We start from the raw sequence: 27,489 nt of genomic DNA, 5'->3' as shown, positions 1-27,489 counted from the left end.
TTTTCTTAATTTGATTAGAACACTGAAAATTAAGATTTTGCAATCTAAAAAATGTGGAATTAAAAAAATATATATATTCAGATCACCCCGTTGAACAACGCCTTTTGAAAATCCAAAAGCAGCTGGTGGTCATATGATCTTGGAAACATCGGATAGTTAAGTATAACGGACCCCGTAAACGGCTATCTTAAACGGGAAATCAAGTGGCTTCAACGGTTAGCAATCGCCGACCTGGTAAACCGCTCTGAAAAGTCACTAGAAATAAGTATACGTCGGCTTAAGCCTCCAGCAATGATGGTGAGATTGCTGTTTTATTTATATTTTTAAGCTATTGTGAAGGGTGAATGGATAGCGTGTTGTAATTTGGGTGAGGCTAATATTAAAGGAATTGGATTTATTTTTTTATTTTTTTTGAATTTTGAATGATGTTAATTTTCTAATAGTAAATGTGCTGGTGCGGTAGAGGCTGAGTTGGTCAATATAATCCACTATAAGCCAGGGCTTAGTATAATAGATAGGTATTGCCAAAACCACAGCGAGGATTCCCTTCAATTACTCCCCCACCCGATGTAGGCCACATCTAACTGCTTTCGACCTGTCCGTGTCCCCACTCAACAGACTGTCGTCAATGAACGGCCTTCCAGCTCGGATGTGCTGGATTGCCACCGACTATTTCATCGGAACGTACACGTGTATATTGGCGGTGGATGATTAGGCATTCGTTGGATAGAAGTAATGAAGATGGGAGTCTGTATGCGACTTCGCATGGAGTTTGGACAGCGCTACCGTCAAACTCTCTATCGGACAAATACGCGTCATTTGAGAAAGCCGCGGCCCGACCTTCAGATGTTGCTCGGAGTTTGAGCAAATTACGAGGTGATAGTCGTTAGAGGGCATTGAGACATTTTGAAAAGCCAAAGGCAGCTGGTCACATGATATCGGAGGTATCGAACCGTAATAATAACGGTAATAATTTTGTTGATTTTGCTGTTGCACGTAGCTTAGGTTTATAGTGGCAGTCAGTTAGATTTGATCCTGGGTTTGTTCAAGATAACTCTCACCAGTTATCGATTATCTTATATTTAAAAAAAAAAAGGCAATCAAATTAGACATTTTCAACAGTGAAGAATAGCGGACCTAGTAAACCGTTGTTTAAGCTTCATAATGTTAGGTGTCTCTATTAATAAGTGGACGTTAATTTGTTAACAGAGATTAAAATCAATTACTACAAATAATTTTATTGGGATTGGGTTAATTTTATTTGTATTGGGATTGGGTTAATTTTCATAATAGCTAGCAAATTCGAATTGGAATTAGGATTCAAATTGATACGATACAAAAAAAAATTGTATTGGGGTTGGATTAATTTTTATCATAATTTTATGTGGTGGGATTAATTTTCATAATAGCTACCAAATTCAAATTGGGATTAGGATTCAAATTGATACGATACAAAAAATTGTATTGAAAAATTTCAATTAAGAAAAATTGGACAATATACATCTTAAACATTTAAATATATACATTTTTTCTTTTTTCTTTTTTCAGTAATAGCAATACTAATTTCTCATTTTCTTTCCATTCATTTTAAATTTTAAATAGTTTTTAATAATTTTGGTCAATATAAATAATTTTAACCATGTTATTCACTAAGTAAAACCACAAGGGCACTTGCCTTTATCTCCAAAATCTCTTTACTGTTCAAAACTCAAAACTATATCCCTCCCTAGTTTCAAATCCTTTCTAAAAACTTTTTGTAATTAATATATAGTTAAAAATTAAATATCCAAAACTCAGAACTATATCCTTCCCTAATTTTAAATATTATATAGAATCATTTCTCTTTAAAATTAAATATTCAAAACTTATCTTTATAAGATTCCTCCCTAATATAGACATATTTAAAAAATTGATTACTTTTTATAAAACTTGTTTACCTTGTAAAGAATCTGTTCAACTTCAAGTTTAAGGCTCAAAACCTTATTTTCTTTTTCTTCTTGTCTCACTGTTTTAAACCCTTCAAAATATTATTGAAATTGAAAATTGGGAAATTTCCCTACTCACAATAGTTTCTATTTGCTACCTACAATCCATCGCCACCACTCAAGTTAACAAACCCATGCCAATAAACTATAAATCTTGATTTTTTTGAATTTTGAGTCATCTATGTAATTAGCTACCATGAACCAAATCTAATCAGAGAGAATTTAGTAATTATGTGTAAAATTACATGATTGCACATGAGCTTATCATGCCACCAACATAGATCCATCTTAACTGAGGATGTACCAAGCATTAAGAGGGACCAAATCTCTTTTCGCCTCTAAAATAAGTTTGCATGTCAATGGATTTGATCCCTTTCTATACTTCGTAGGAGTTGAAGATGGGCCTAAGTTGGTTTAATTCCCCCCCTTTAGATAAGTTATATTCCACATGAATACCATGGGTCATTTTTATCTTTTTTATTATTTTATTTTGATATGGTTATTTTTATTTTGTTATTTTTAATTTTATTGAGAGGAGAGGTGTAATAGTTATTAGTTTTAGTCATTTTTATTTTGTTATTTTTATTTTTGTTGAGAGGAGGACATGTCATAGACCGCCAAAGGTTTATTAGTTTATGATGGACTAGTCTATTGTTCTGGTTACTTTTAGTCAAAATCCCACAAAGATATTTAAAAACTTGAGTTTAAGTTGTTTAATTTGTAGAATTCGGATGTTCGAGGGTGTTGAATACATTTATGCATTCAAAAATCTATTTTAAACAACGAAAAATTCACAATCTTTCTTGACATTGTGTCGCCAGATTCTTGTGAAAACACCATTTCATCTATAAGTTAGACAAAGTCGTTTATTATTGGTAGCTACATGTCAGGCAGGCTAGCCTAAGGGATCAAATATCTTTTCACTACATATCAAGTGGGCTAGCCTAGAGGGATCAAAAGCTTGCTTTAATAATTAATTATAGCTAGCAATTGCACTAAATGTTGCAAAGGAAATGTTGTAAGGCGAAAACAAATGGAGAAAGGGAATAGATGAACACAAATGTGATATGTTACAATATGAGTGAGAGAAATAAAATGATGTTGAAAGTAAAGTGAGCTCCTCTTTCGTTATCCTATTGATTTGAGTTGCAATATGTCAATTGAGGGAATGCTTAAGAGTTTCAACATTGTCTTTGTAGCCCGTCAACATGTTTTTGCTTCACCTAATACCGTATTTTTTATACCTTGTACATCCTCTCCCATGAATACTCCTACTAACTATTATTGCTTTCTCTTTGCTGAATTTTCATACAAATGTACCAATTCAAATAACCAGGATGTTGGACTGATATCATTGACTACCACCTTTTTTTGGTCTAAAATTCTGTTTAAGAGGTTTTGAGAATAACCAACAAACCAGAGTGACAACAACATATTTTGGCTTTCGATATTTCCTTCACCAACTTCAAGATTTCCAACTGACTTAACCTCAAACTTTAACAATCAACATAGAGAGTGATATTCTATTTTCTCCTCCAATGTACATTGTAGTGTTGGATCACAACTTGTACCTATTCTATATTCACGACTTCTACCTATTGTATATCCTTTTTCTAGCTCTAAATGTGTAAATGTGTGTGTCATTGTTGAACGTTATCAACAAATCCCTTAACACTACTCTTTCAATGTTTTAATCTGCATTTCTCTTCACTTTAATTCTCGTGCATTAGATTTCTTACCCCTATTTTATTTAACCACTGTTTGGTTTAACTTATAGATAATAAGTGTGGTATCTAAGAACATCACTTTGGGAAGGTCGTTCATGCGAGGAGAATATGGTGAATATGGAGGTTGGTTAGTTGTAAAAGCCTTTGGCAACAAGTGGTTAAACAAAACCAGTTATTAATAGAGCATTGAATCAGGCATAGGAATATACCTACTACAAATTCTTCTATTATCTAAAAATCTTTAGTTAATCTAAAGGGATTTAGTTTTGGTTTGTACCCTTCGGAAGACCAAGAACATCTATTCAGAATCATACATCATTAGTCTATGATAGATGAACACAATCTTCAACTATGCTAGCTCTGCCCATAAGTATTGACCCCGCATCAATCAAAATCACATTCCTCCACACATGTATGTATGTCATTTCAAACCTCTAAGTGTTATTGTTGTTACATATATTTTTTTATTGTAAATTCTTCTTGTGTGAGGTGCATTATTACAATTCCTAATATATTTTTTAGGAGAAAGGAGAGTATGAATGTAGAATGAAATCCTTCACATAAGGATATTCCCCTGTAGTAGTAAGACTTGCAAATATTATGAACATCACATAAATAAAAACCATAACAACAATCCAAAAAATACACACGAGACATGACATTGAAACTACAGACAATGTTATAAGTGAGGGAGCAATCACATCAACCTTGGACCCCATAGAATCTAGTGGGATCCATCATATAAAAGTTAATGGTGATCCTCTATGCGTTTTTTCCCCTATAGACCATTCAGCATGGAATGCATTATAACTCTGTACATCTATCCATTAGTTGGGTTGTGGTTCAACAGTAAAGTAATGTGATCTTTTTATCTTAACTGGCCCAACTTCAAGTCTCGGTGTATCAGTGCATGCAACTCTCACTTATGCTTGGGCATTCCTAGAATGGCATGTCCCAGCAATTTCATTCCTACTCTGGCCAAATATTGGGTGGTTCTTAGTGAAGGAATAAAAACTAACAACATTTATCCATATATGCTCATCAGACTTCATCTCCAAAGATATGAACAACTTGTATGTGAAAGCTTCCTAAACATTTTAGGTTACAAACTATAATGGTATATGTAAGTGACATAATAAACTGGTATATTAAATTTAAAAATTACTATAAAGAAGGATGAGATTAATATCATTTTTCTGAACCAAATTTGTTGATTTATTCCAAGAGACTTCAATCCAGAGATTAAGAGCAAATATTTTCTTAAATAATAATAGTTTATATGAAACATTCAATGTCCATCATGTATTTGATTAAATAATGTATCACACCCATAATTATACACATTTTTCGTATTTCAAAAAGCTCAACGCATTTTGATAGCTACTGAGATCATCATCCTCTTGAACAATATCAAATGATTTAATTATATAATTGGAGCAGGCGTCATGGAAAATATCATGTACACCTTGGAATTTCAATCCGATGACCATTCAAGACAACATTAATGAAAGTGTTGAAAGAGCGTGAACATTCCAATATCTCTAGACATTAAAGGGTGGTGAATCTTTGTGATAAATTGGAAAAGGAGACTCCAAAAACTAGTAAAAGAAAGAGAGACACTTTCAACAAAGACAACAAACAAGATGAAAACTTTGACCGATCTCATCAAATTTATTTTTTCCACAATATTTATGGTTATAGAATTCTTTTATTAACAATGCCAACTTGAAATGCATTCTCAAATAAATGAAAAGAATTTGACAAGATCTCTTGCCACTAGTAGAATAGATAGAGACCTGATTGAATGCCTAAAATTGATTAAGAAATACATTAAGTTAAAACTACAATCTAACCATTCTTCTGGACCATAATAACAATACCTTCAGATTCTCACATCTTCACTCGTTGAATAAAATTAACCTATCTTAAACTACAAAAGTATTTATTGTAAGTACCAGAAATTGCATGTGGTGGTGATTGTGGTGGTAGTGTTTCATGAGGTAAGCTTCCTCCCATTTCTCCAATGAACAATCTGATTCCGAGGAAGCATCTAATTCCATCGAGCATGGACTAGTCATAAAAGGTAAATCACCCACACATTTGACCCCGTAACACCCCCAAAGCGTTGTCGTGGTACACATATAAAAAAGAAGAAGATAAATAGTGTCTACACAAGGACCCACATATTTCTGTGAAGCGGATTCTTATGAAGAAAAAAGACCCTTTTATTCAAAAATTTTGGTGAGATTACAAAAACTTCCAAGGTCTAATGCATCCATTAATTTTTAGTTACACTGAGTTCATACACAGTGTTTTGCAATCGCCTTAGATGGAAATAATTTTTTTCATCCCCAAGCACCTATTTCGGCCCTAGGTTTAGGATTTTAGGAAAAAATGAACCCCCAAAAAAGGCATTGCATGGTTGGAATGATTGAATTGACGGAAATAAGTTACAGGGATAGGGCGAAGAGCTTCGGGTGCTTAAGTGGGACTTCATCGGCCACATTCCTAGTTACACTAGAAATTACATGTGATGGTGAGGTGGAGCAGGGCTTCGTCATTGAAAATTTCCTTCCGCTCCTCCAATGAGCCATCTAATGTCGATAAACCATCTAATTCCATTGGGCATGGAGTAGTCCTAAAAGGTAAATCACCTAGGAGATTCAACCCCCTGACACCCCCAAAGCATTGTTGTGCCACACATAAAAAAAAGAAAAAAAGATAAATAGTGTCTACACAAGGACCCACATATTTCTCTGAAGCATATTGTTATCAAGAAAAAATCATCTTTTAATCAAAAATTCTGGTGAGATTGCAAACACTTCAGAGGTCTAATGCGTCCTACATTTAGTTCATACACATAATTTTGTAATTGCCTCAGATGGAAATGGTTTTTTTTCATCCCCAAACACCTATTTGAGCCCTAAGTTTATGATTTGAGAAAAAACGAAACCCTAGAAAGGGAATTTCATGGCTCGAATGATTAAATTGCTGGAAGGAACTTACAGGGATGGGACGAATAGGTTGGGGCACTAAGTCCACTGGCGGTGAAGGAGGCGAGCAATCATCCCTCCATATCAAGGCCTTCTTCATGGCTCATTATCGTAACCAACTTTCAAAGCAACATTTATTGTAACCAACTTCCAATGAGTTCTCCACCGCCTTTGATGTTCCAATGCCATAAATTTTTTAATCATCTAACACATTGGATCAACAATATAAGACAAGGGAGTTTTTCCCAAAGGGGTGCCTTATGACATAAAAATTTAATTTCATTTTAAAATATTGTAATTGTAAATTAATTTTAATCGAAATTTAAAGGAAATAAATATTTAAAATTATAAATATTTTGATCATATAAATTGATTTTGCCAAATAATAGTATCATTAAATTCCATCCACTTAAAATTGATATATATATATATATATATATATATATATATATATATAAGTTTTAAAGTTATAACTAAGCAAAGCATTATAATGGTGTTTGAGAATCCCAATTCGTTGTTTATTGGGTAAGGGATCACTTTTAATATTTTTTATATTCATTCTCTCTATTCACATATTTGTGGGGAATTTAGGAATGGGAATGAAACATTTTTTATTGACTCCAGAATAGTTTTGGGAACTTGAAATTTTTTGGCTTTTCTAATTAAAGCGTGAGTATACTTAGGTTATTTAGTTTGGTGTTTTAAGCTTAGATTTATTATTGCAATATCAATTTTATTCTTTTAAATTGCAAACATAAATGAAATGGACATTGAATCAAACCCTAATCTCTAGTAAACCATACTCTCACCTCATTGATTGTGTCTCACTTTTTAGGCACAAATTCCAGTGACATGAATGACAACTCGCAGAGATGAGTGTTTTGAAAAATGTGCTTTTAATTTCATAACACATAAAGACACCATATGAGAAAACAAGTTGCACTCTGGATCATGCCTGAATTTTAGTTTTGCAGATGGAAAATATTTATTTAATTTATTTTTTTCATAGTATGTAGATTGTTTTTCATTCACAATTGGAGTTGGCTTTTCTCTAAATCCAAATTGTTTTGGAGATATCTAAAGATAAATTACTTTTCCAATCAACATTGAAACTCATTTTGGATTATCTTATTTTAAAATAAAATAAAAGCACTTATGCAGTTGTATTATGGAATCCAATGGGTATTCTTGTATCTAAGTTTATTAACCTAGAAACCGTGAATATATGGCCATATGTACAGTAACTATGAGGTCTGTATTTTTATTTTGCTTGTTGTACACTGCTAAATTGGAAAAGGTTGTAGTCTACCTATAACTGTTATACGCACTACGAAAGTACTTTTGCGTTCATGATTACAGTTCGGTCTGCATCACCATGCTCCAGAACATAACCAAGCACAAAAACCCATGAAGGAATGTGGCATGCACGCCTTAGTCACTATACATGTACACTGATTACTCTCTAACTCGGCGACTGCAAACCAAAAAATTCCAGTGCTTTGGCCAAAATGTGAAGTAAAGCATAAAGAGCAACAAGACAGTGGTATGTTTTCCCTTGATGATGCGCTTCCTCTTCCACAAGGCATCTAGGCTATAATATTTTTCCTGCAACACAGATGTAATGCTGGCCAGGTACCCAACCATGTTTATATACACAAGGATAGAAGAAAAAGGTGAATATTGAAATTGAATTGAAAAGAAACTCTCTTGAATTCACATATTTATAGAATCCCACGTTATACATAACTAGGAAGAAGGCCAATATGTAGACCGTGGTATAGGCTAAGACGACTATGAAAAACCATAGGAGAGTTACTGTCAGGCACTTCCAAGACCTGGTAATGACAGTCAAAGTGTTCACAAGTGAAACATTTTTGCCTGTGTAGATGGAAGTCATCATGTACATCACCACCGCAGTGGGCAACATCCAAAATTCAAACACTCGATTCATCATCCGGAGATGTGGGATTCTTTTGTGGATGATAAATGGTCCAACAACAGGGCAAGCCTTGTCAACTTTAGTTCAGTGTGGATGGGACAACTGTACATCTTCAATTTTCCACTTCTTTAATGTGTCGCATGAGCATTGGAGTGTGGAATCTTTTATTGTTTATGGAAATTTCACTTTTCATGATAGGATTGTTTGTCTGCACTTACTTGTATGTGTTGTGCTTATTTGTCTATGTTAGGCTGTGATTTTTCCACGCCGTGTATGGAATTAATCTAAAATAGCTTATGAAATGTCAAATCTAAACAAGGGTAGCTGCGACGCAGCGAGTCCCTGCAGCAAGTTGAAACCTGTGACTGTGCCCGTAAGCTCCTTAAAAGGAAAGTGACTGAACCCTGAATTTGAACCTGTGAATTATGGATTTGTTAAGGTTTGACAAATGACTCTGCTGAATAAGATAGAGCCTTCTGAATTAGATCGCAAAAGTTTCTGACAAAGCCTTCTGAATTTGATTGGATCTGATTGCAATGCAAAGTGTATAGCAGAGTTCATGGTCTTTTTATTTTAATACACATTAGAGTAAATCCATAAAATTATATAAAAACAACTCTTTAGGCATTTAAATCAGCAGATGGAATTCTCCTACGAATTGATCAACAATTACGGAGTCATTGATTTTCAGAGACCATACCTTGGGCTACATGGCACAAAGCAGGCCCATGATACCTCATTGGATAGAGGAGATCGAGGACAATAACATGGCAACATTTATTTCATCAAACCTACACGCCAAACATGCCAAAAATTTAGCATAAAATGGCTATAAAATCTGATCAATGCTTTTATCTGATCAAAATTTGTCTACTTATTAGAATTGCAACAACACAATTTTTTCTGTGCTCATATTTTGGAGTTTGTTGCTAATTTACAGGAATTGAATTTTTCTTAGAGTGATTAGTTCCGCATATTTTTTATCTGAGTGTTGCTTTGAGTTTTAATATATTGTTAATGATAATTTTGTGAATATATTTGCAAAATGCAATGATGTCTAAAGGGCCCAACGCAATGAACATAGAGTCACAGACCAAGCATATCAACTTCCACTGATAGATCTCTGTAGTAGACTAATTCTTTTTCATGGCACTAGATTGCAGCAATTGCTTGTTGGCTGTTGTAAGTTTTCTCCTTTTGAATTGGACAAGGCCATATGAAGGATAGGAGATATAGAGCCATTCAACATAGACTAAGCATATCAACTGCCATTCATGAAAGCCTCATTGCCTGTTAAACATAAGATTCTGGATATGATATATATGTAGAAGCCTGAGTCGACAAAGCTAAGTGATTTATTGTCTATTAGAGTAGAAATTTATCATGCTAATATTGATAAGGTGTAAGGTGATAGCAGGTCTCTGTGAAGACCATTGACCAATTCTAAGACAAAAACTACAGAGCTTTATAATGAGCTTAACTGAACCCTGAATTTGATTGCAATGCAAAGTGTATAGCAGGGAAGGCACAACCAAGAGCACCAGTAGCCCAAAAGGCAGCAGAGACAAAGACTATTATACTCTATTTCAACAGCAGTGGAGGCGAAGACAGACAGTTAAGTCTCATGACAAAGGCTGCAAAAGAACCACTGAGATTTCAAAAGAGCTGGATGGGAAAACACAACAATTGGAGAACCTTAGTCATTCAAGGTCGAAACCTTGAAATTTTGCAGTAGCTTTACAGTAGCTGTTTCACTGGCATGGCATAACTATAAAGGCCTCATACATCTACTTACAGAACTCACAATGCGAGAATCTATTGATAGGAAAGATCCTAGAAAACCCAAAGCTACTTTCCAAACGGGAAAGCAGATACATAGACATCCACAAAGCAAGCCCACAGCCAGCTTCCAAAATGAAAAAGTGAAACAGGAAATTCACACAAAGCCCAAAGCCAGCTTCCAAAACGGAAAAGTGGCACAAAACCAACACGCCAGACAAAGGTACCTGTAAAAAAATTCAGAACTTACAGGCCAAAAAACTGTAAACAAAGCAATGTTCAGTAGTATCCTACAGCACAGGGCTCTGGTAATAAACAGTACCTGGAGCCGAAGCGCGAAATAACAAGCCGTAATGACCAAATCATGTATAACGCTCATTATATAAGAAGAAAATAACGCTACACGTAGCCCCATGCTGCATGTAGAATGTCACCTGGAAGGAATGGAATGTCTACGCGCAACAAATGTTAACCATAACCCCTGAATCACACCAACCCACGTCAAACACCGGACCAACCCATGGCGTTAAAGAACTAAGGCTGAGTGTGAAGAACCGGTGGTAGACTTAACATTAAAGGTTAACAAATTAATGCCAGCATTAATAGTAAACCGCACACAGTCAAGCACAGATGATAGTGGCTAAATATCATTTTACCATATGCTCCGGCCTCTTCCGCCTCGGGAAGAGGCCAAATAAGATGACAAAGGCGAACGGCGGAATCGACTTTGGTTAACTGCAGAGAACAGGTCACAAGACTTTAGGATAAGGGCGGTATAAGGGCGGTATAAGAGCACCGAACTAATGTTAAGTCGACCGGAACGATTACAATAGTCCCTGGCCATTGCCAGATGGCAGGGACTAATAAGACGTATTTTTAATTCTTTCAGTTTTGTTTTGAAGTTTTTGAGTCGCTTGAATAATTCCACAACTTTTGACATGAGAAGTGTCCAACTTATCTAACATAATGGTAAGAATTCGGAGATATTTTAGAATGTCATTGATGAACAATAATTAGTTCAAACAATTAACCTATCTTCTCTGTTTTCTATTAGATTATAAAGATATTTCTCGAATCTTTAATTTTTAAAAAATTTGATGGAGCATATTTATATTTAGCTTGACTTGTTAAAAATATATAATTTAAATAATCATAAATAACCACCTTGTTTATTTTGGAATACAATTTTTGAAATTTGAATTTAATTTAATTTAAAATAGAATTTTTGAAATTTGAATTTAATTTGATTTTTTTTTTGCTAAAGCAAGAGTCGGACCTTCTATTTCATTAAACAACAATTAAAATACATAGAATACAACAATTCTCGGTGAGTTGTAGACCAAGGAGAAAACCTACAATGACTGTTAACGGACTAGAGGAACAAGCCCCGAACCCTACAACCAAGCCTCAAAACACTCAAAAGAAATACATTGCGGAAACCAACAGACCAAAAAATAGACTCGGACTTGGAGCAGAACAAATGTGCCGTTCAAAAAGAAATCAAATCCACTTAACACACCACCCGTGTAACTGTGGAAGGTAAAGGATGGGCGCTTCCCACAAAGAACAATTTGTTGCCCGCCAATAGTACTAAACACTGACTCCGCCGCAAGAAATTCACACCCTGTACGCATCCATCGGACCCACAAAACTACATTGTTATTCTCAACCGTTGATCCTGGCTGTTGGATCCAACAGCCAGGGATCATATCGCGCTCCCCAACCTGTCTGAAGAATAGTGTGTGATCGATAACGGTATTCAAAACCATCCCTTGCCCACGTGTCGCTCGTTCTATGGGATCGCTACCGTAACACAAAAACCACAAACTGCTTATGGTACGTGCGATCACCAGACATCCAACCCAAGTGTGGTTTTCGGAAATGAAGGTGGGAAGAGGGGAAATAACCATAGCCGGCAAACTGTTTCCCATTTTCCGTCTATTCTGTACACTGTACCTGTCCTCGAGACTGAGCTTCTTTGAGAAGTGACCCCTTAAAATGTCCTCCGACAACCTAAGACTTCCCTTCACCTGATTACGGTAGGGTATGAGACAAATCCCTGCTTGTCTTTCTATCAATTGCATTTCGAAAGGAAGAGAAGCAACTTGCCAGATAAATTAATTTATGCCTATTATCCAAGTCCGATAACCAAACATTTCCTTGTCTTCTGTAGCTTGCTCCTCGCAGAGAACCTTTAAACAGTTTTGAGGAATTTCCCGCCACTTATATGCTATCCCACTTTCAGCATTGTTCACCCCTTGGTTGGCAAGAAGGTCTGCTAGTTTATTGGCCGAACGTCGAACATGGTTGAAACTCATCGTTCGCAGCTCATAGAGGTGAACCTAGATTCTTTGGTAAACCAGGAGTAGTTTCCAGTGATTAGAAACTTTCTTCGGCCGAGTACCACAATTAATTCTTTTCACATAGTAAATAGGAATCTCCAAGTCCGCTTCAACAATGACATTAGAGCAACGGTGCTGGATCAAAATCTCCAGGCATTGTTCGAGAGCCATTAATTCTACCATATTATTAGTGGCTCTGTCAAGATGATAATGGAAGATAAATATGATTTTGCCCTCTTCATCTCTTAAAACTCCTCAAAACCAGCTGTTCCCGGGTTGCCTTTTGAAGCCCCATCAATGTTGTATTTCAGATAACATTTTGGTGGAGGTTGCCAGAACTCCATCTCTATATCCATAGACGTGTCCTTTCTGCTTAGAACTTGAGGAATAATCCCTTTCATTCCAAATTGTCTGAGAATTTTCAGCTCAGACACCGACGAAGGCTTTTTGGGGAGATTTTGAACTGTGGTACTAACATCTCCCGAAGTTGTTTCAGGATAAGATTAAAAAGACCCTGTGGGGTGGAATTTTCACTTTTGAAAATCATTTTATTCCTTTCCTTCCAAATATTCCAGATTATGAAGCTTGGCGTGAAGGTCCAGGCCAGATTAATGAACTCATTCTCTGAAAAGTTAACTCTCCAATTGTTCAGGGTATTAGTGATATTACTACTGTTCCTGAATGACTACTGGAAAATGGAAGAGAAGGACTCCCATAACCAGGAAGTATAAGAGCAACTGTTGAGAATGTGCTCCATATTTTCCTCCTCCTCAAAAAACTGGCATCTAGAGGGCCCCAAGACTCCCCTTTTCCATATGTTGTCTCAAGTTAAAAAAAAAATATGATGAACCAACCACATAAAAATCTTGATTTTCATCCAGCCTTGGTGCTTCCAGAGGCGCTACCAAGTCTTGTCTGGGGCCCTGTGATCTAGCCCAAGAAGAATGCTTTTGGCTTCCTTAAGGTCAAAGTTACCTTTATTGTTATTGCCCCATCTCAATTGATCCTGCCCCTTTGTAGCTAAAATTATTCTTTGTTTAAGTAAGCTTCCAAGAGCTTTTGCCTTAATTTTCATGGGGCTATCATCTCCATAGTCAAGTTTACTCCAGCTTCTCCATTTTCCTGAGGTCTGAGCCTGATCCCATAAATCCTTGACTTTGCTTAACCCTTGATTGTCTGTTTCTTGCTTGAGACTTACAAAGTCTTCTGTTAACAGTATTGGTTCTTGCTGCCACTTATCTTCCCAAAAGAGTGCAAGATCTCCGGCTCTAATTTCCCAGAAGTTATTATTTTGAACAAGGCTTTTGTTGTCCCAGGCTCTATTCCAAATGTGAGACCCTTTTACATTACCAGACATTCTTATTAGATCCTTAGTGTGTCAAGAGCTGGCATATTTTTCTTTCTAGATTCTTGCCCACTGAGCTTGTGGCTCTTGAACCCAGTGCCACCAAAGCTTGGCTCCTAGAGTTTTATTGAGAATCTCCTGATCATCCAAGCCTAGCCCTCCTTGTCCCTTGGGTTTACAGATTTTGTCCCAAGAGACCAGGGCCCATTTCTTCTTTGTTTCTTCTTTACCCCAGAGGAAATCTCTTTGAATGTTTTTGAATTTCTCTAAAACGCCTTTGGGAGCTGGGAGGGCCGATAACATGAAAATCGGGATCGATTGTAGAACCGCCTTTGTTAAAACTAACCTGCTTGCCATATTCAAGACTTGAAAAGTCCAATTTTTTACTTTGTCTTGCAATTTATTAATCGTCTGTTCCCAGATAATTTTGTGCATTGGTTTGTCTGTGAGAGGAATTCCCAGATACTTTGTGGGGAGGGAGTCCCTTTGGAAGCCCAGAATTCTCGAAATGTTTTTCTGAATAGCAATATTAGTATTTAAGAAAAAAAAATTGACTTGGAAAGATTGACTTCCATACCTATGGCTAGAGAAAATTCCTTCAGGATTAGTATGTAGGCTGAAGCTTCTTTGACTATAGGGAGCCCTTGTAACATGGTATCATCAACAAATTGTTGGTGAGTCAGAGCTTGACCATTTTCCGATAATTGCAGACCTTATATTTTTCCCGTTTCTTTGGCATGCTTAATAGATCTGCCCAGTCCCTCCATCATGAGAATGAAAAGAAAGGGAGGGAGCAGGTCTCCCTGCCTGAGACCTCTAGAAGGAATGAAAATCTCTGAGGGGGAGCCATTCACCAAAATTGAAAAACTGGAAGAGGTCACCAGAGCCATGACCTAGCAGATCCAATTGTGGTCGAACCCAAAAGCCATGAGAACCTTTTTGATATAGCTCCAATTGACCTTGTCATAGGCTTTTGCTATATCTAATTGCATGATCATCCCCACCTGTTTTTTGTTGTTTAGCATATGGACCACCTCATGGGCTTGAATGATATTATTTAAGATTTGTCTGCCCTCCACATACCTTGATTGTTCCTCTGAAACTAAAGAAGGAAGGAGAGGTTTAAGTCTATTTGCCACTACCTTAGAGATTATGTTGTAAACCACATTGCATAAAGCAATGGGTCTGTATTTGTCTGCAGTTTGGGCCGATTCATGTTTGGGGATCAGTGAGATGAAAGAAGTATTGAGGGCTTTCAGGATCGTTTTACTAGATCTAGAGTCCTCCACCACATCCAGAATGTCCTGTTTAAGAATGTGACAACAAGCTTTAAAGAAATCCACATTGAAACCATCCGGACCTGGTGCTTTGCAGTTCTTCATGTCTTTAAGAACCTCACTAACTTCTTCAATGGTAACAGGCCTGTTGAGATTGAAATTATCCTCTCTAGACACTAGCTTAGGAATATGCCTTGTGATTTCTTTGATGGAATGTTCTCTATCTGGATTGTTTTCGTGGGTGATATCGCGGAAATACTAGACAAGCATGGCTTCAATACTCTTATGGGTATTCTATAGCTGTCCATTCTCATCCTTTATCATTGAGATTCTATTGTGTGCTCTGTTGGCCATCGTGGATCTGTGAAAGAATCTTGTATTCCGCTCTCCTTCCTTGAGCCATAACACTGTAGACTTCTGCCTCCATAATGTTTCCTCTTGTTTGCATAAATTATCCCATTCTTGGTGATATTTATCAGCCTGATCACTTCTGATTTTGTCAAAGTCGTCTTTGATTAGTGCCTGTTTGAGTTCTTGTAATTTGATTTCCAATGATCTTTTGTTCACAAAAATGTTACCAAAATCCTTTTTGTTCCACTCTTTTAGTCCGAACTTGACATGGTTAAGTCTTTTATGAAGGAGGTACATTTTTGAGCCCTGGAATTGCAAATCCTCTGACCACCACTTTTCAATATTGCTGATGAAATCTGGGTGAGAGAGCCAAATGTTCTCGAATCTGAAGGGCCTATTCCTGGGAGAGATTAAACCCTTGATTTCCAGTTAAATCAGCCAGTGGTTGGAACCTCCAAAGGGAAGGACCATTGTTGTTATTTCTTTATCTGTAAGTAATAGCTCCTCTGAAATCATGAACCTGTCCAACTTAGAGGCTACTTGTGCCTTACCTCCTCTTTTGTTGTTCCAAGTAAAAAGTCCATTGTTGAGGGCTGCATCAACCAGTTTCATCTCCTCTGTGAAAGTCTGAAATGCTAAGGAGTCTTTGTTGAGCACTCTGGTACCTTTCTTTTTTTCCGAGAGTGATTTTATCATATTAAAGTCCCCTCCCATGATCCAAGGAATCCAAACTTGTCTATGCCTGAGATCAATAAGGGAGTCTAATAATTTAAGTTTATCATCTATTCTTTAAGGACCATACAAATTTGTGACCAGGAAGGTTTTTAGCTCCCCCACTGGTTGAATGACCATTGATAAATAGTTTCTAGATGCTTTTGCATCTGTTATACTGATTTTCTTTGGATTCCACAGAGTTAGAATGCCTGCAGCTGTGTTTTCAGCTTTAACCTCTAGGAAATCAAATCTTTTCCACAGAGAAAAGTCGGTAACCTTTTATTTATAAAAATGAAAAGTTACACTTAGCATATGCATTGAAGCATTTCCGAAAGTTTCCCATTGGGCTCATGTGCTTTTGCACACAATGCGACGTAGCGAGGCTACCTTGCATTCAAAAAGAATGAAAGAAAAATAAAAAGAAAAGGGAAGAGAGAAGAGGAGAAAAGCGGAAACTTCTAGATAGTAGGAAAAACGTCCTACAAATCACGTTTTTCTCCCTTTCTTCTTCTCGACCTTGCGCCATTCTCCCTGAGATGGCTCACAAGTGGCAAGGACAATCTGATTTTCGACAGGTTGAGTCCCTGTGTCCTTATCTGAATCTGATGTTTCTGAAGTATGGTGTCTTTTAATTCCTCCGTTGCCTGGGTCCACAACATTCATGTCTGATTGTTTCGTTGGACGGTGTGGATCCATGAGAACAATTGTGTCCACTGTTTGCACCTCAGGTTCCTGTGTAGGTTGTTTTCTTTTTGATGGAGCTAGTTCCTCTTCTTCTTCTGGCTCATCCTCCTCTAACTCAGGAGGGGGAAACTGCCAACCTTTCCTCTGCTTCCTGTTCGGTTTCTTTTTGTTGTTTGTTTTCTTAACCTCTGGGCATGTATTTTGAAGATGTCCGGTCATCCTGCAATTCCTGCATCTGAACGCAGTATTCTCGTAATCAAGTGATTGCAACCATTTTTGTTGCTTATAGATCAGCATGATCTTCTCTGGTAAACCTTTGCTTAGATCCACTTCTACACAGATCCGAGAAAAGGTGAAGATTCTATTTTCTAGCCTTTCCGTGTTTGTTTTAATATACCATCCAAGGCTGTTTCCGATGCTTTCTAAAACCTGTTCGTTTTAGAAGTGAAGAGGCAGGTTGTGAAGTCTCACCCATATTGGTAATTTAGAAACTGTCATGGTGTTGGGGTCAAAATCTGGAAACCATGGGGTGATAAACAACCACGTGGACCCCCAGAACCAAGGCCCCTCTTTGATTATTATATCTCTTTCCTCCGAGGTTTGAAATTTAATAATAAAAAACCCCTTGGAACAGAGGTATATTTCACATTCCAGAGACCATTGAGTAAAAATCCAGTGAAAGAGGTCCATGGGTTTAGGCCAGAAGCAATTGAAGCGACATATTAGTGCCTGGGCTTCATATGTATTTGTGTGCTCCTCTGTTGCTGTACTGTTGATTTTTAGTGCTGGGGTTTGTTCTTGAAGTTCTACTATGTAGGGTCTCGGTGTATTTCCAGCCTGTTTTGGAGGTGAGCCCACCGCTTTTTTCCCTTGAAGGATGTTTTTGTAGGAGGGGCCTCCATTTGATTGCTGATGACTGTTGGGCATATTCCTTTTGTCTCCCCCTGCAGATCATGGGATGCTCTAAACCGCACCCCCTCGCAGACGCAAGTTTAGGGTAATGGTCACTTTTGGTTTAATGGAGTAGTCCTTTAAGAGCCTTCAGTCCTGGAGGGAGTGGTGCCCATTGACCAGATATTGGATTGGTACAGGATACCCCATCAATCCCCATATTTTATGCTTGAGTTGAAGGATAGAGGAATCATCGGTTACCCAGACTATATGAGAGTTACCCACAGGAGGTCTGATAAAAATTTGAAAAGGAGAAGAGTACGGTAGGATCTGGTTCTTACCTATTGCTGGAGTAGGGAGCACTTCCTGCTTATGCCGATCCCTCCTCTTTGCCTCTTCATTCTTCGGGTTCAGCATTTGGGTCTGCATGACAGGCTTGGGTGCCTCTACTCTTGCCGCCATTTTCATTTTCCGTATCAGAAGCCCTTCTCACAGATCAGTTCATAAAATCCAGGGTGTTCTAGGAAATCAAATCTATTAAGCCATTTGCTGTGGATTTGTTTTATTTTCTGGATGGAACATTTTGTTTCTTGGATGAAGATAACATCTGGTATTTCCAGTTTCATTATATGACTGAGAATTCTTTGTTTTCTTTTACTACCTAGACCTCTAATATTCCATGATGTGAGCTTCATATTTAAAGATTTGTAAATGAATAACTAGTTAGGTCTTTCATCTTACCTGAGTCTATCATCAACTTTCCACACTCCATCAAGAGGTCCTTCTACTTTTTCCTACCTCTCTTTTTTCCTGCATTTATTGTTGCTAACCCTGGAGTAGTTTTCATTACCTTAACTCCTCTGTGTTCCTGCTTTTCAATGATGTTTTCATTCACTAAATCTTTATCATGAGTTTTCCATAAGAATAACTCCTGAATTTTGTTGCAGTCTTCTTGGAGTAATGAATGTATCCCTCCCATGGAACCCTACCTCAAGAACCCTTCCAGATCTAGATGTTCCTTATCTAGAATTTCGTGAAGCTCATGATCTTCCAGATCTGTTTCACTTTGGTTCATTTCCTGATCCATCTCTAGTTCCATTTCACTCAGTATGTTTTCTTTCTTATTATCCGTCTCTTGTGATGGGTTGCAGTCTTCTTTCATTTCCGTTTCCATTCCCTTAGGGCCACCCTGCATAGATTGGTCTTCATTTTCCATTTCTACATTTTCCTCCAGTACATGATACCTATTTTCGCTAACTTTTTTCCCCTCATTACGTGGTTGCCTTGATCCTTTTTTGCCGCCTTTTTCTCTGCTTATTACTTTGTGGAAGCTATCTGGGTCCTTCATTTCCTTAGTTTTGCCTTTGTTTTCTACTTGACTAAGAGGGAAGTCTCTGAACAATTGTCCATGTTCATGGAATTTATGACATCTGAAAGGGATATGCTCATAGTCAACTGTTTGAACCCATTCCTCATCAAAAACTTCTAGGATGACTTCATCCGGAAGAGCTCCTGATAGATCCATTTCCACACAGATCCTTGCATAGGAAGTGTATTTGCCTCTTCTTGTGACTTCCGAAGCTTTGACAAAACGTCCTAGTTTGTTACCTATGGCAGCAAGCGATTTAGTTTGCCAATAATCAAGAGGAAGAGAATAAAGTATTACCAGACTGGTACCGAAGTGAAAGTCTCCCGCTTTGGCACAAAGTTCATCTTCCAAGGCCGCATATAGAGGTCAGCTGCTACATAAAAGTAGGGTCCTCCTTCGAATATTCTGTCTTTGTCTTCGATGTTTGTGAACATCACCGTGAAAATTCCCTTGGACCCTAGATGCAGATCTATACTTCCTTTGGGTTTCCAGTGATACTTGATCCATAACTGCAAAACCTTTTCAGTGGGCCATATTCCCATAAACTTGCAGATTATAGCGTAGGTCCCCATATGTTCTCTGTGTGCCTGAAGTGCAGGATTGTTTAACACCACTCTAGGATTGACCTCCATTTTGGGTCTACATGGTCCCTTTTGTTTATTGTTCTTAGTACCCTGACTTTTGTCTTCTTCTTCTTTGTCTTTAGTGCTGACATTTTCCTTGGGTCTGCCCCCCTATGTTTCCTTTTCATTATTAATCTATTCCTCTTCCTCCAAATCTTTGACTTTTCCCAGAGGGGACTTACCTTTATTAGCAACAACAATTTTGTAGGAGGGAGTGGAGCTCCCTCCCCTACGATTCTCCATTAGTCGCAGGCCCTGAATCACTGCAAACTCTGGCGACGCATTTTTCCCTGCCTACAACTCCTCTGTCGTTCGCACCCTCCCCGAATTTAATTATTAAATGGAGAATAAGATTTTGAGTTTCACTAAATATGTTTATTTTAGAATAGTATTTATGAAATTGAAAATTGAAGAATAGTATTTCTAAAATTTTTAATTTAATTATAATTATGAAGTGGATAGTAAGAATTTGTTTTTTAATTTAATTATAAATAAATATTCGGAATAATATTTCTAAAATTTTAATTTAGTTCAATTTAATTTAATTTATGTTTTAGATTATAATTATTTTTAAATAAAGATTTATTTTGGCTAAAACATAATGTGCGACAATCAACATAACACTCTTATGAGTCATTCAAATGTTGTACAATGGGTTTCTTTTTAAAAATATATCTCTCTTCAAGTTTGATATTTATTTTACTCATAGTTTTTCTCATTTAAACCTCTATTAAACTACAAAACTTAAAAAAAGTTTGAGATTTAATTTTTTTATGCATTTGGATTATATAGATTATAAACTCAAAGAAACCCTGATAAGCATTTTTGAGTTAATGTTTGCAGCTCCTTTACACTGATTTTCACATGGTCATCCGACCTATGGTTTATAGATATCAATCCTCATCTTTGCATTTCCATGATGCAAATGCTTTGATACCAAAATTATAATATCTATATAGAGCAAGCGATAGCTGCGGGTTCTGAAAAGCAGACTCCGTTTCCTTTATTGGATAGAAAAGCCCTGATAAAAGGATTCGAGACACAGCATGGATCGGGAATAAAAAGAAGAAATCGGACAGCTCGATTGCCCTATTATTCTCATTTAAGGGAAAGCTTGGCCCGTAGATGATTATTTCCCCAACCATTAGCACATTCTAAGATTCACAAGACTATTTTTTCCATATATTATTGATTGTAATGTGAAGAAGTATAAAATTAAAGTGCTTTATATAATGAGAAAATGGAAGCATACATGTTTCTGTTTCCGTTTCCATAGCCCAATTTAATTTTCAAGCAAAACACATTACATAGACTATTGAGGTTCCAAATGCAGATGCAGATCAAGCATAAACTGCGGGTGAAGACAGATCATATGAGGCAAAATCCACAAGTCAAATAACAAATATAGAGTCAGCCATTTACCTTGAACCAAGGGATCCCGTGGAGAAGGGAGAGACAACAAAAAAATAAAAATCAGAGAGCTCGATTCCCCTGTTATTACCATTTAAGGGAAAGCTTGGTCGTATATTATTATTTCCCCAACCATGAACACATTCTAATATTCACATGACTTATTTTTTGTATATTATTGATTGTAATGGGCAGAAGTATAAAATTAAAGTGCTTTAAATAATGAGAAAAGGGAAGCATACATGGTTATGTTCCCGTTTCCATAGCCCAGTTTCCTTTTCAAGCAAAACACGTTACATATCCTATTGAGGTTCCAAATGCAGATGCAGATCGAGCATAAACTGCGGGTGAAGACAAATCATATTAGTCAAAATCCACGAGTCAAATAAGAAATATATTGTCATCCATTTACCTTCAACCAAGGGATCCCATAGAGAAGGGAGAGACAACAAACAATAAGTTGAAGCACTACCATCACCCATGGAAGCAATAATGTAAGCTAAAATTGACCTCACAAAAGGAGGAAACACAGAAGCATATGCATTTCGACTAGTCCTCATTTAAGTCAATTACGTAGAAGTCAAAGTGGTGGTTACAGAACCCATTATAGGGGAATCACCCGCCTAGTTCCATTAATTTTCCTATCAGAAGAGTTGGAGAAAAAGATATAGATATAATCCTCCACCATAATAAGGATCGTATGAATCCATTTAAATGCTTGTAATACAATAGAAACAAATCGAATACATAGAACTCTGAAACTTAAAGAAAGAGCAATCAAAACGATTGCATGAACTATGAATTGGAGATGATTCTTTCCGTTATGAGCCAATACAGCTTTTAAATAGATCCGCCCACCCAATCAATTATTTCTAAACAAAAATAACAATTAATAATTTTTTTACTTACTGTTTTCATGTTTATGTTTAATAATACTTAATTGTTTTATTAACGCTTTAATCTAAGGGAAAACCATTAATCAATTGTCTAACAATGAATCTAATAGTCAACAATGGTGCAAAGTACGATCTAGGGGAGTTCCTCCCAGAGGGAAACCCCTTACAGCGTAAAAATAATTATTAATTTTATGTCTTTTTTTTCGTCTATAAGTTAGACTAAGTCATTTATTATTAGTAGCTACATGTCAGGCAAGCCACCCTAACAGATCAAATCTCTTTTCACTACATGTCAAGCTGACCAACTTAGATGGATCAAAACGTTGCTTTAATAATTAATTATAAATATATTTATTAATGTTGTGTATTATTTTATTTTATTTTGACCAAGTCAAAATTTTAAATAGGACATTACAATATCTCTAACATCTTTATATATTTGGTTGGATACTTCTATGTTTTTTATTTTATTTAATATTTTATTTTATTTTATTTTGATACTTAAAATGTTAAGTGTTACATCTCTAACATAGTTGGTGGGAGATGTCGGGCGGTATAAATACAATATTTAAACCAACATTTAATTTGTAAATCTGGGTAAGTAAACTTAGAGGCGTAGCACAATATATGCCAGAATACAACCTCAGGGATCTGTTAAATAAAAACCAAGCTCTTGCAAGAAATTCAAAAGAAGCATCATTTAGGAAAAAAGAACAAGACTCTTTGAATGCAAAGTGAACACACTCCGGGAATCTACTTCTAGCTCCTCTTCTGGGGTGAATTGACTCCTTCAGTATGTCTTCCTCAGTTGTCCAAGGGACAAAGGAATGTAGGCCCCATTCAAAAGAAAGTGATTCAAGAAATAAGGAATGAAAAAACTCTTAAAAATCATTGCTATGTGGCAAGCATGAAAATAGAAATCACACGGAAACTTCATTCCAACTAATCTAAGGAAATAATTGAATGCTTTAAAAAGAATCAAGATAATAATGCACTCATTCTCTTAAAGACAATTCAATACTTTAGTTGTAAGAGAAATATGCAATAAGAACCAATATATAATTCGTGTTATTTACCCTGATCTTATTAAATACTTCCTTATAATATATGCAACATTTAATTATAATAAAGAAATTTCTGAGAATTTTGTCAACAAGATTCACAATCTTTCGTTATGCTGATCTGGGCATCTGCTTGCAAAAGTGCAGGAATAAATGTTTTTCTGCAAAAGTGCAGGAATCCATCTCATATAATATTCAAAGGCAATCATGAACACATGTTAAGTTAAGTTAACCAGAATTCTTGCTTAGCAATTATTTCACCATTGCGTTCTAGAAATAAAGTTTGTTATGTAGCAACGAGACCAGGGAAAATCTTTGTAATAATAAATAAGAGACGCAGTTAAAACATTCACCGTTTAGTTTAGTTCAACCTTTATGAAAATACATCCAAAAGCATTCTTATTAAACTTAAATAACCAGAGCAGTAAAATAAAGTTTGTAGAATGGAATTGAAAATAAATGTCTAAAGAAGAGCTATGAAATGAAATTGCAAAATTATCTGAGATCACACTCACACTATGAAAACTAAAATGCAGTTAAAGAAAGTTAAGAAGTTTGCGGCAACGGACTGGCTGGTGGGCCCAAACACCCAACTCAATTCCATTGTAGAAATTTAAATCACAGGCTTTAAAACATTTAGGAGAAACAAAAGTTAGAAGCGATTGCCAAATAAAATCATTTTAGAGTAGAAACCAAAATTCGAAGTTAAATGTTGAAGAACTTCATTGCAGGAGCCCTGTTACAAATTCATAAAACAATGTTGCACTGGTTCTAGTGGTCCCCTCGAGGGATCATCCCACTAGTGCGAAGCTCCTCCATTCCTGCATGGCAAGATCGATTCCCTCCTCCTGCAAACAAATATGATTTACATAATACATTCTACCATCTACCAAAAACCAGCGTTCACACCTATGTGACTCCTTCCTTTTATAATTTTCTTTCATGATAATTTTGTCTCTATTCATTAGCAAACAACATGGGGATTGAATCCCAACTGATATTCATCAATAAAATATCAGTACAACCATTTACCCATTGAAGGAATGAAGATCTGCCACGAATTTCCCAAATCTAGCAGTTTTCTACAATTCTGGAAAAATCTGTTTTTTAACAAAATGCCTCCAAAGAACTATGCATATCTCCTTAACCATTACGAATTTCAGAAAACTGTTTGGATGAAATATAGCTTGTTATATTTTCAACAATAACCTCTCTCAAAATGTTCTGGTTCAGATCCATTGCCTTGAAAATCGTTCCTGAAAATGACTGTTTGAAATCTGAGATGTTAAAATTATGGAAAAACGTCTATTTTTAGAAAACGGCCTCAAAGACTGTTATGTAAATTTTATACCGTTTTGAATTTTATAAATATTTTTGAATATTTTTCAACTTTTTATACTGGGACCAAAACCCATGTTCCATAACTTCTCTATTCACCTTGACCTGCACAAAAATTGAGACAAAAGTTGGCAGTTTGGAAATTGCTGTGAATTTGGGGTTGAGGCAGTAATTATTGCCTAAACATAAATCCATATGACCTGGGTTTATCTTAGCTTATATGTAAGTTTTCAAACAATATTTTGAACAAAATAATCTTTCATATTTCCCTAGAGATGTGTCAAAGTATGAAAGGCCCAAATTAGTGCACGCAGAGCTGGTGTAGGCACAACTAGTATAGGAACTGCTACTATAGGAATGTTAGCACTTGCCACAAAATAACTTTAAATTAATGACATTTTCACATTAAATTAACAAAACAATAAGAGTTCATAGATTAAAAACTGTTAGCTCTAAATGCCTCTAGATAATAACTTAATAATACGCAAAACGAATAATAATGATTATAGACACTTAGTACAAACATAAAATTATTTAGTTAAATCATGAAAATTTGGAAAAAATGAAGGCTCAACACTCCTGCACGTTGACCTTCTTGCATGTCCTCATGCATGCCAAACCATAGGATTATAAAATCATGGAAGAAGGAAGGGGGAATATTTAAAGGTCATACTATGCTTCCCGATAAAAGTGTCAACAAAAATATCCACAAGGAAATATTAAGATATCATAGCATGTCATCATTTTTAAAGCATTCATTTTATGTGCAACATCACTATTATAGTTCCAACTAAAACCATGTTACATCCCTTATGAAAGTATCGAGTGCAGGAATGATAAAATTACAACAAGATCAAGTATAGGAAAGCAATGCTTTGTACCATACATTATGGAAAAAGAATATTGCACCTTTATGATAGACATCACATACCTGTTGTCCTGTTTCAATTGAATTCCCTACTTGTCATAGATTTTAGAGCTCTTATTTCTGTCTAGAGTCTTATTAACACTTATGATAAAAAATCAAATCTTTGTTGAAAAGGTGCAATTTCAAGAAAATTACCATAAGATTCCTGCACCTAATACAACAATCATGTACCTAGGTCACATAGTGCTTATTTAGAGGCAGCCACAATCAACACACATTGTTGTCCATCAACACCTAGTGAGTAATCATCGTTGAGCAATTCATCACTCTAAATACCATAAAAAATTAAGTGAGTTATGATACCAGAAAAGGGAGATAAAAATAGAACAAAATGACACCTTCCTGGACCAATCAACAAATTGAACACTCTAAATTTGTTGTCATGTAGATGTGAAAGTAAATTTCTCCTTAATACAGTACAAAGAATTACCTCCACTAAGGGTACCACATCATTAAAGATTCCCAATTTTTGAACGATAGAACTCAAAGCATCATGCTCAAATCCTCTTAAAACCATTATCCAACAAATAAAATGACGAGTTTTATGGAAAGGGAAAGATAACTGAGTAAATCATAGTATGCAATTAACTTTAATACCATAGATATGGCCCTACTGTCTGCAGGTGTCTATAACCTCGGAAAGGATGTATTTTAACCCAATGAAATGCTCGTGTCCCACTTACTAGATATAGATTCAGAGTTATCTTATTTAATTTTAAAAATTAGATGAAGGCCACTGTCCTGGCTTGGTAACCAGCTGATGGTAGTGCTACTCACAAGAAGTAACACAGATGAATAAGTCTGCTCATGATGAGACCTCCTGTCTTCCAACTTTTCAGTTGAAAGCCATTAGTCTAGCTTGGTGATTAGCATAATAATGTCAAGCATGTTAGATCCCATGATCGTGGTAGGTCGGCTCATCACGAGACCTCCTATCGTCCCCTAAATCTTTTATAATTTCTAATTGTATTTAACTTCAAAAGTTACTTAATAAGTGGGGAGGCAGATCTACTCCTTAAGAGTATGAGATGGCATGAAAAGTTTTTAATGACTAATCATTACTGGCTAGTTCCTCTACCCTAAAGAATTATTAAAAATATCACAGATAATGATTGAAATATTCTTTAAGTTAATAATGCTAGTTTTCTCATGAATAGCTTATTATGTTCTTTACAAGAGTGGTCAACCATAGGGGGATCTCCAATGGTACTTTCTAAGGGAAACTGAAAATATATATCTCAGATGACAACTTCATTAGAGTGGTTAATCATGGTTACTTTTGCAAAATCATGAGGTATTAGAGTGAGTCATACTCAACAAGATTTGTCACAGATGTGTGTGTTAAAAACTGATGTAGACTAAAAGCAGTTTCAGGGGCTGTGCTTTGAAAGTCAAAACCCCAATTACATTGTTGTAACAACTTTATTCATGGAATTTCTTTATTATTCTACCCTACTCTACCCTAAGATGCAGAAGACTCCCTTTTAAGTATAGGAGGACTTCCAATGCAACCAAGTGCGCAATAAGAGGATAATCATATTCATGTTCAAATTTAGAAAGTATATGTGAGAAAATACCAGAACATGAGGTACCAGCTGCATTAACTGATGTGATGTTACAAATTTCCAAATGATAAAGGAGGAGTGGATACTGATAGTCATCTGAAACCAAGATTCTATGGGATCCATATACTCTTGGTGATTTGATTCATGGGCAAAATCTGGTGCATCATGCAAATCCTTCAATTTTCTTTGTTCATCCTCTAAAGTGCAGGCTAGATCAGGTTGACGTTCTTCAATCTCTGATTCTGATGGCTTATCCTCAACAAGCATGATCC

At 36.1% G+C, this 27,489-nt stretch overlaps 1 pseudogene; it reads right to left on the bottom strand.

Annotated features, from left to right (window-relative positions):
* Positions 1 to 8,058: 8,058 nt before the first annotated feature.
* Positions 8,059 to 8,656, bottom strand: LOC149266724 (uncharacterized; annotated as a pseudogene).
* Positions 8,657 to 27,489: the final 18,833 nt, after the last annotated feature.

This window comes from Pinus tabuliformis, chromosome 6, assembly GCF_031772625.1.
Source record: "Pinus tabuliformis cultivar Carrire ecotype Pingquan chromosome 6, CPIR1, whole genome shotgun sequence".
In the NCBI taxonomy this organism is placed as follows: domain Eukaryota; kingdom Viridiplantae; phylum Streptophyta; class Pinopsida; order Pinales; family Pinaceae; genus Pinus; species Pinus tabuliformis.
The sequence above is the reverse complement of the archived record's forward strand: the minus strand, read 5'-3'. Positions and strand labels throughout refer to the sequence as shown.